The sequence below is a fragment of the Bacillus rossius genome, chromosome 10 (assembly GCF_032445375.1).
Source record: "Bacillus rossius redtenbacheri isolate Brsri chromosome 10, Brsri_v3, whole genome shotgun sequence".
Lineage (NCBI taxonomy): Eukaryota > Metazoa > Arthropoda > Insecta > Phasmatodea > Bacillidae > Bacillus > Bacillus rossius.
Genome location: NC_086337.1, coordinates 54,673,748 through 54,682,741, shown reverse-complemented (window position 1 = coordinate 54,682,741; position 8,994 = coordinate 54,673,748).

Sequence of the window (8,994 nt, the reverse complement as noted above, 5' to 3'; positions counted from 1 at the left end):
TGACACTGAAAAATGACCTAGGATGGGCGGAGCACATAGAGGGGGTGGTCAGGAGGGGAAGGCAGGCGCTGGGGTTGCTTGGTAGGACCCTGCAGGGAGCTGGGAGGAGGACAAAGGAGAAGGCATACTCCACATTGGTCAGGCCAATGTTGGAGTATGCGGCGGCGGTCTGGGACCCCTACCTGGTGACTGAGGTGAAGGAGCTGGAAGGGGTGCAGCGCAGAGCAGCTAGGTGGGTGATGGGAATGTGGAGAAGGAGGGAGGGGCAGGATGGGAAACTGCATAGCCCAACGGAAATGATTAAGGAGTTGGGGTGGGAAACGTTACAGAGGAGAAGAAGAGTGGAAAGGTTGGTCAGGATGTTCAAGGTGCTGAAGGGGGAAGGGGGATGGGGGCAATTGGGAAGCAAAGTACATAGAGGGGAGTACAGAGGACGAAGAGACCACAGATGTAAGCTCCAGAGGGTGTGGAGGCGGACAGAGAGAGGGCGGAACACCTTCCTGGTGAGGACGGGGAGGGAGTGGAATGGGCTGGGGGAGGAAATGGTGGAGGTCAGGGATGGGAGGGAGCTGAGGAGAAAGCTGATGGAGGGGGGGGGGAGAGGGGAGTGAGTGGGAGTTCTTGCCACCGGGTGAAAGCCCAATTGCAGGTTAATAAGTAATAATAATAAAAAACTTTACATGAAAACGTTTGGCAGTTTAACTTCTTAAGTAACATATTTTAAAACAATTCAAAATGGCCGCACAAAAGTGTCAGCTGATACTTGAGGACGAAAACAAGACACATAAATGCCATAAAATGTTTAGCAATAAAAATTTGTCAAATATGATGGTGATGAAAATTATTATATGCGTGTTTTAACTAAATAAAGACTGTGCTAAAGGAAAGTGAACTTCCGCTTGAGTTTCCATCAAACAAATGTCGTATATATTTTTATGAATAAATATTTTCAAATTTAATTTTATGTGATAGATTTTTACTTAATAAAATCATTTTCTATTTTAAATTAATTATTTAATTTTTTGGTTGTGATAAAAGTGACATATCACCATGTACACTATGTGACAAGAGTCTAGCGGCAGCACCGCTACTTCCTGCAACTGGCTGCAAATGCCGAGCCTTTCCGAAGTTGGCCGATCGGGAGCGCCTACCCCCTGGATGTTTTTTTTTTACGCGCGCGTTTTTTCTCTCCAGTATAAAAAAGCCACACAGACTGTTTAGTGGATGGTTGGTTATATATTAGGTAAGTATAGCTACATTAAAAATACTGTAAAATCATTTTATGGTTGCTTAGCAAATAACTTTTTAATATGTAGCTATCCAGCGCTAGGAAACCGTTTACATGATTTCACAGTATCTAGCTATCCTAACCATATCAACCGTCCACAATATTTTTAAGTATTTATAATGTAGCTAACCTAACCTAATTGACCATTAATTATCATGTCCTTACCTGAAAATTACAAGTTGCGTAAAATTGCAAGGGAATATGGGGCGTCCCGAGAATATTTGTGGAAGACAAACACTTCCTAGATATTATATAGTATGAAAAATATACAAATCCACGAAGTAAGTTTCTTCAATTTGGTATTTTCCTCTAAAAACAATTACAAATAAATACCATTGCCTTGTTTATAGTCTTTCCTTTTATCAATGCCTCCATATTTATTTACAATGAACAAAAAAAAAAAAAAAGAAAATGCACGATCGGACGTTTTGCTCTCTCGTCAGTGAAAAGGGCTTCCCGTTGCGGGTTCGCGCTGCCGGCCCCGGAACGAGCGTGAGCGGTGTGGCATTTGCAGCCAGTTGCATGAAGTAGCTGTGCTGCCGCTAGACTTTTGTCACTATGTGGCTATCTTGATTTCCTTTTCATTGGCTTAAAACAAACCCAAACCTTTATTGAACAAAGATTTTTACTTCTTAATTATGGGTTAATCAATTATTCATCAGTATTGCAAGGACCATTTATATTTATTCCACAAATGATTAATACATCATGCATGGACAATTTTCTGAGTTCAGTATATCTTCATCTTTAAGAAAGTTCAAAGGCTACAATTATATTTCATATATTACTTATCCATCAATAGCATCTAAATTTTACGTGCATTTTTGAACACATTGTTAAGACATTTTCATAATTTTATTACAGCTAGGTAATTTATATAACAGAAATATCCTAACCTAAAAATAACAATTGAGTGCTTTTAAAAAATTGTTTGTAAAATTAATATAACGACTGTGTTAAGTTATTAAAATACTTTTTATTCTTTGTGAACTACATTGGCTTACAAACTTTATTTGATAAGGCCCAAAAATGAATGTAATTTGATGGCCACTGCTTGTAATTGAATTTCTGACAAAATTTAATAAAGTTAAACTTTTCTTAACTGCCTGAAGTCAGGAAAACACAAGATATGTGTGGTAAAGTAAAAAAGCTTAAAAATTGTTTTAAAAGGTTAAAGTAACTTTAAACTACCCTAAATTTATTTTAACAATGGTGTGTTGAAATTGGTCCTAAACAAAGAACTAACCACAGTTACAACATTATTTTAGGTCAATTTCACAACGAATGATATAAGATTTTAATATTAGCTTTATAACCCATAGGTTACGGTTAATAACGAATTGCATTTAACAACTAGTTACTAGAGTTTAAGTCAAATATCCAAGGCTTTACTACAATACACTGGTGTGGTACAGCCCTGGGAGATAAACAAAGCTTGGATCCCAGTTAATACCAAAAAAAAAAAAAAAAAAAAAAAAAGGGAACTGTAGGACGTGCAGAGCTGCGATTGAGCTCAGATTGTGAAAAATGTAATCTAGGTACCTATTTTAAAAACGGTAGGAGTGAGTTTTTCAATACTAGGCCTACACCTACTGTTGAAATTGTAGGTGAAAAATCAAAAAACCTGTGAAAAATTCACTGTTTTATGGGAACATATCAAAATGCACCAGCACCCTAAAAAACAGGGAATGGAAAATAAAAACCAACTACTGGTTTTTTTTTGCAATGAGGGGTTGTTTTTTGACACTGTTTGCCTGGGTTAACAAGCGAAGTTGGAGATTGAGCAATAGCGTTTGTTTGCTGCATGTCAACGCCCGCCACCATACAGAAGCTGTTACCACCACACCCCTACAATCTTTTAAGTGGGGTGTCCTCAGCCATCCGGCTTATAGCCCTGATCTGGTGCCCAGTGATTTCCATCTCTTTCACCTAAAGCAACATTTGGCCAGGAAACCCTTCATGACCGACGAGGAAGTCCAGGAAGAGGGGTCAAGCTGGGGTCAAGCTGGTTGCAGACCACGGCGGGAGATTTTCATAACAAAAGGATCAAGGACCTTGTTCCCCGACTCAGGAAGTGCCTTAAATTTGCACAACAGAGTTAACATCTAACGTGTCCAACGCCGAGAGCGGATCAGGTCATTTGCACAAGGCACTGCTAACAGGGACGTGTCTTGTTTTTTTAGTCGCTTGGCAACGTCACTCTCCGAGTGGAGTGCGCTAGCTGGGTCAGTGTGCCCTAAAACACACAGCTGCGCCCTTTATAATGGTTATGAATTGTAATATGAAATGTAAAGTGAAGAATCTATTTAATGTTACATATCTACAGCAAACGCCCCCTCATATACATTGCACTAAATCTTGACCTAAATATGATATTGCTGATAGTAAATTAGTAATAACTGATTATATTATTTGACCTCATGGTAGTACATAACCTATATAAGCTGTGCATCACTGATGCACTCTCGCCAACTGACAATCAGGAAAAATAAACAGCATCTTATGTAATGTACCGTATTGGCTAGTTTAGTCAAATGTCAAGAAAACCTAATAAAAACATTAGCATTATTTACACTCATTGAACCAAAAAAAGTAATAAAACAACAATCTTCCAAAATAGATTTGATATTATTCAACTCAGAAGTTTCTAGTTTGATATTTTTTGAAGATTTTAAAATTCATGTTTACAAATTACAAACTGAAATTGTTTTAATGTTGATAATTTGTGAAGGACATTAATTTTTAGTAAAATGATTTAGAATTAAAAAAGAAAAATATCACCACCTTTTTAAACTAACAAGAATGCAATAAAAGTACCAAAGAATTTTAAAAAAATCACTGCATTTATTTCAGTTAAAAACCACTTAATATTAATAGGTTTTTCAATAACATATTTACAAAATACAGCAACAATATATAAACCATATATATATGGACGGAATTTGTTTCATTTCTCGACACTGTTCTTCTTGAGGCTCTGTCACTGTCCACTGCGAGTCTCCAACTACATAACACAAATTATAAGGGGTAATATTGAATAACATTTGGCTTTTAAATTTCTCCATCAAATAAATTTAGACTGATAACCTAAAAAAATTTTACATTCATCCTGTTACACAATGTTAAGTTGATTACTAGAACCAAGCTAAATTAAACTTTTGAATTTTAAATTCATTAAAAAAATTATTACAGTGCACCACAGTGTTGGGTGGAAACATTTAACATAATGTTGATGTGCATCTTAACATTAAAAACAATACTGATCCATACACTTAATTGCGTTGTGAGCTGAATGTTCTACGAACCTAAAATTGTAAACACATCATTAGCATTTCCCAAATAAATTACTTTACCGACAACATTCATACAAACATTATTTTACATTCTTGACCTCGTTCATTTCCCCGGTGTCCTTCACCAATTTAAATATTTGTAGAGATGGAAACCTCCACCATTTCAGCTTCCGTTGGGCAAGATTCGGATTGGCAGATTGAATCGGACATCCAACAAATTTTAGAAGCTGCCCTGTATACATTCAAAATATTTGATGCAAACTAAAATCATCCAAAAAAAAAAGTCTAACAAACAAACAAAAATGGCTGCAGTAGTCACGTTTTTGGTGCTATACCCTCTTAACTTTATTGGTGGCTGCGAAAGTTTGTCAGTGTGACAGCCTTTAGAACAGATCAAACAATTCATTCCTGCATCAACATCAGCAAATGCAATATCTTGTGAACTCCACCAACAGCAACATAACACAACACAACATTGACCCAGTCTCATAACACAGTGGAAATTATTAAAAATAATACACCATAGAAATAAGTACCAAATCATACTTTGATACTGGAATGTTTACATAGCCATCAGTAGCCAGTAGTTGAGTACAGTGAGCATCTCTGTAGAACCACTGTCTTGTAAACTCTAACTTAATTCCCAGAGAATTCTAGAAACATAAAAACACATTATACATGTTACACAGCAGTGGCAGATCCATGAAAGAGGAATGTGGGGAGGGGGGGAGGCTAAAGCTGAAATCTCCCCTCTTTCAATGCAACTTACACAGGATAACTGTTTTTTAGTAAAAAAAAAACTAGGAAAAAAATTAGTTCCTGAACAACCTTTCTACTTCTGGACATGCCACTGGTACTTGTGCAATGGTTTATGATCAGTAAACTTTTGTTTAAAACAAAATCAACTATGGAAGAACTATGATAACTGTCTCAAGTGATACAAAAAAAAAAGCAAATGTAATTTAAATTCTACGGAGGGAATGACATAAGTATTACAAAATACAAATGTTGAGACACTGACATGAACCGTGCTTAGTCCCTTATCTTGTTTCAAGTTAAAACACCAATGGGATGTGACTTGCTGGAGAGCAAAGAGTGAATGCTGCCTGCATTTGCGTGGAACCCGGAACTCAACCCAGCTCCTAGCCGCAATCGTGCTCACTCGGTCGGCACGGAGCATCTCTGCGCATCACGCTGCAATCTCACACTGCGCTTCAGATCTGCTCACGCACTTGGGGGGGAAAAAATATCATCACTACTACACAGTGAAATTAAAGTAAGTACTTACGTCAACAATTCTCAAACTGAACACTGCCTTCTTTGATTCAACAAAACCTACAAAATAATTTTATTAGCTTGAGCTACATCAGTGAGTTAACAACTCATAAAATTCATAAGATCTATAATTACTGACAAGTAGTGACATCACAAAAATAATATCTCTTTAAGTAAAATAAATTATATAATTTTATAATCTGAATACAAGAAGTACATATAATGAATTGTTTTATAGTAACAATATTATTTAAACATTTAAGATATATATATGTACATACAGCTGAGATCACAGATAAAACACACTAACAATATCAAATACATTTTCCAGTAAACCAATAACAATAAAAAAAATTTAAAATACTTTTGTGTTACACAGCATTGTCACAAGATGACAAATAATTTGCCACCTTCCCAATATAAACATGAAACTATATACCACAAACATACACCACACTCAACATTAACGTTTGCATACAGCTGCGAAATAAGATACTTTGGACGGATGATGTCAACGGACGCAACTTAAAAATTTTCGGCAGTCATGACACGCTTAATTTCACATCAATCTCATTTTAAACTTGCCACGAACATCGTCAGTTCGAAAGGCTTGACGTACTGGAAGAACGTGTTTCTCTGCACGGCTCAGGACACGCGCGGCTGCGTGGTCAAGTGTTTTCCCAACCACGCGAGCGGGTACAAGCGGATCCCCGCCGGCACGAACTGCACAAGTCTTCTTTACGTCAGGTCCTACCACAGCATTCGAGGGACGGAAAGAGCCTTGCCAGCACAAAACGTTTGGAACTCCACAACACGACAGGGTCGATTGTAATAAATGGGAAACGTCCATTTACAGAATAATCAAACTACGATGATGGACGGTGCTGCCCCACCTTGCTTCTATTCCATTCCTCCACCTACCCCCTTCTCGCCCTCCAATCAATTGTCAGAGCTCCCAAGGCCAGACTAAAGCCTTTTTTCACAATTCAGACATTCCAATGTCCAATTGCATGCAAATGCACACGAATTCAGACAATTAAAGCAAAACTCGCTTACAAAAATATTTGAAGCAGTATCCCTGAACATTCAATTGGATTGTTCTAAATGTACTTCATATTGTCATAGCTAATACGGAGTATAACATAGTAAAATTAATTACTTCAGCAGAGACGATGGTGCAAATATATTTTCATTAATTTTTTTTCAATTACTGACATAAAAAAATCCACCACTGATGTAGGCACAATTTATATTAAATTATGCCAACCTCATGATTCTTGCAATAAGCATAAGTACATAGTGAATGTTTTGGCCTACGACATACGTCAAGTCATAGACACAGCTCTTCCCTGCTGCCATTTGTGATCAGCATTGAACAGCTGAGAGAGTTTTGATGTCAGGAATTGCACAAGATTTTCCAGTATTTACTTTGTAATATGATTCAATGTAACACAAATATATTTGTTATATCACACCAGCAGGATGATTTAACAAGTTTTTTTTATTATTATTTCTGCAGGAAAACGAAAATCTGAGAATGGGATGTGGTGCTGCAAAAGAAAATCTTGTCATTTTACTGCCAATACTTACATAACTAGATGGGTAAATGTGTTCAAAACGAATAAGGACATATTTAATTTACCTCACTTATGTAGAGCCATACTCTGTGTGTGATACAGTATGTTGTTGGTTTGGACACACTGTTGCAACACTTTCTAGGACAAAATACTATTAGAAAGAGTAACAATGAGTGTTTACTTATTTTTCACTTTATACGCTTATTAAAATTAGTCTTGAAAAGAAATTGCTAAGAAAATGTAATATCAAACAGCTATTATTCAAAATTTGTCTGATTAGCCACAAAACTTAATAGTAAAGAAATTAATATACATATAATGAATTAAAAATTGTATTATACAAATATTTGTAATAAAAAGTATAATTTTTGAAATTATTTCTTTGCAAAAGCCAAAGCAATTAAAAGTTCAATTTCAGCCACATGCCTCCACTGTTCCCGAGGTCATGCAGAAGGGCAACACGGAGGATCGAGTTCAAGCTCTGTCGAAGGCCATCAGCTATCCGCACGGTCGCATTCCCAGAGTGTGGCAGAACCGGTGACAAGCACGGAACGAGAGCAAGGCGGTGAGTGAAATGACGAGCTGACTGACTAGTGGTTATCGTTGAGGCAGACAGGTTGCAGGCGTGCGAATGCTTCACTCAAGAGCGACTCACTTTGAAGGTGCAGGCAGAGTTCAAGACTACTTTAACAGGCTTTGATGATCTGCTTAGAGTTACGGGATATATAAAATTGAAGAAAACTGAAATTTCCTGTACGTATTTCAGTAAACAAATGTAGAAAAAAAAGTGTGTGCATGGAGTCCCCAGTGCGACAAAAGTGAAACTTCTTGCTTATTATATTAGGTGTAGGAAACACAATTCTTCTACCGGTCCCCCCACCACGTACCTAACTATTCCCCTCATGCGATCAGAATTTTCATACCACTCGAAAATAATTGTAGCCCCCTTAGCAAATAAGTTTCACTTCAATAAATTTGGATGACTTTATTTTAAATAAATTCTCTATTTGTTAAAAACCTGACTGTCATTAAGGTTATAATAAAATTTTTTTTCAAATTTGCAGCATAAAACAAAAACAAAATTATAAATAAAAATTCCCTTTTTATAGTTGGTCAAAAACGTACTCCACTAAGTTTTTGGCACATCCTTGTATGCTGCTGTACAACTCCAATTAAGAAGTTCTGGAACACTAAAGTTCAGCTCAAACGTGTTCAGCCGGAACAGGCATATTTATCAGAAGCCAGAGGCTGCTTAGCTGTAAGGCATAGAAAATTTTCAAAATTAATGATCATTGTAAAAGGTTTAGATAATTAGAATTGTACTCTGCAAGCATGTTTTAACATTAATATATATGTACTAGCTGCCCGATCCGGCTTCGCACGGTTGTATTAATTGGAGGGGGGGGGGGGAAATGAGACCATTGATCGAAATAAAAACTACCCTATCTCTCAAGTTGGAAAAAATTACACATAAATGCCCATTTTCATCGAAATCAGTTGACTTGGTGAAGGGGACCTTTTTAGAAATCAGATGTAGTTAGTAATTGTCTTCTTAATTTGA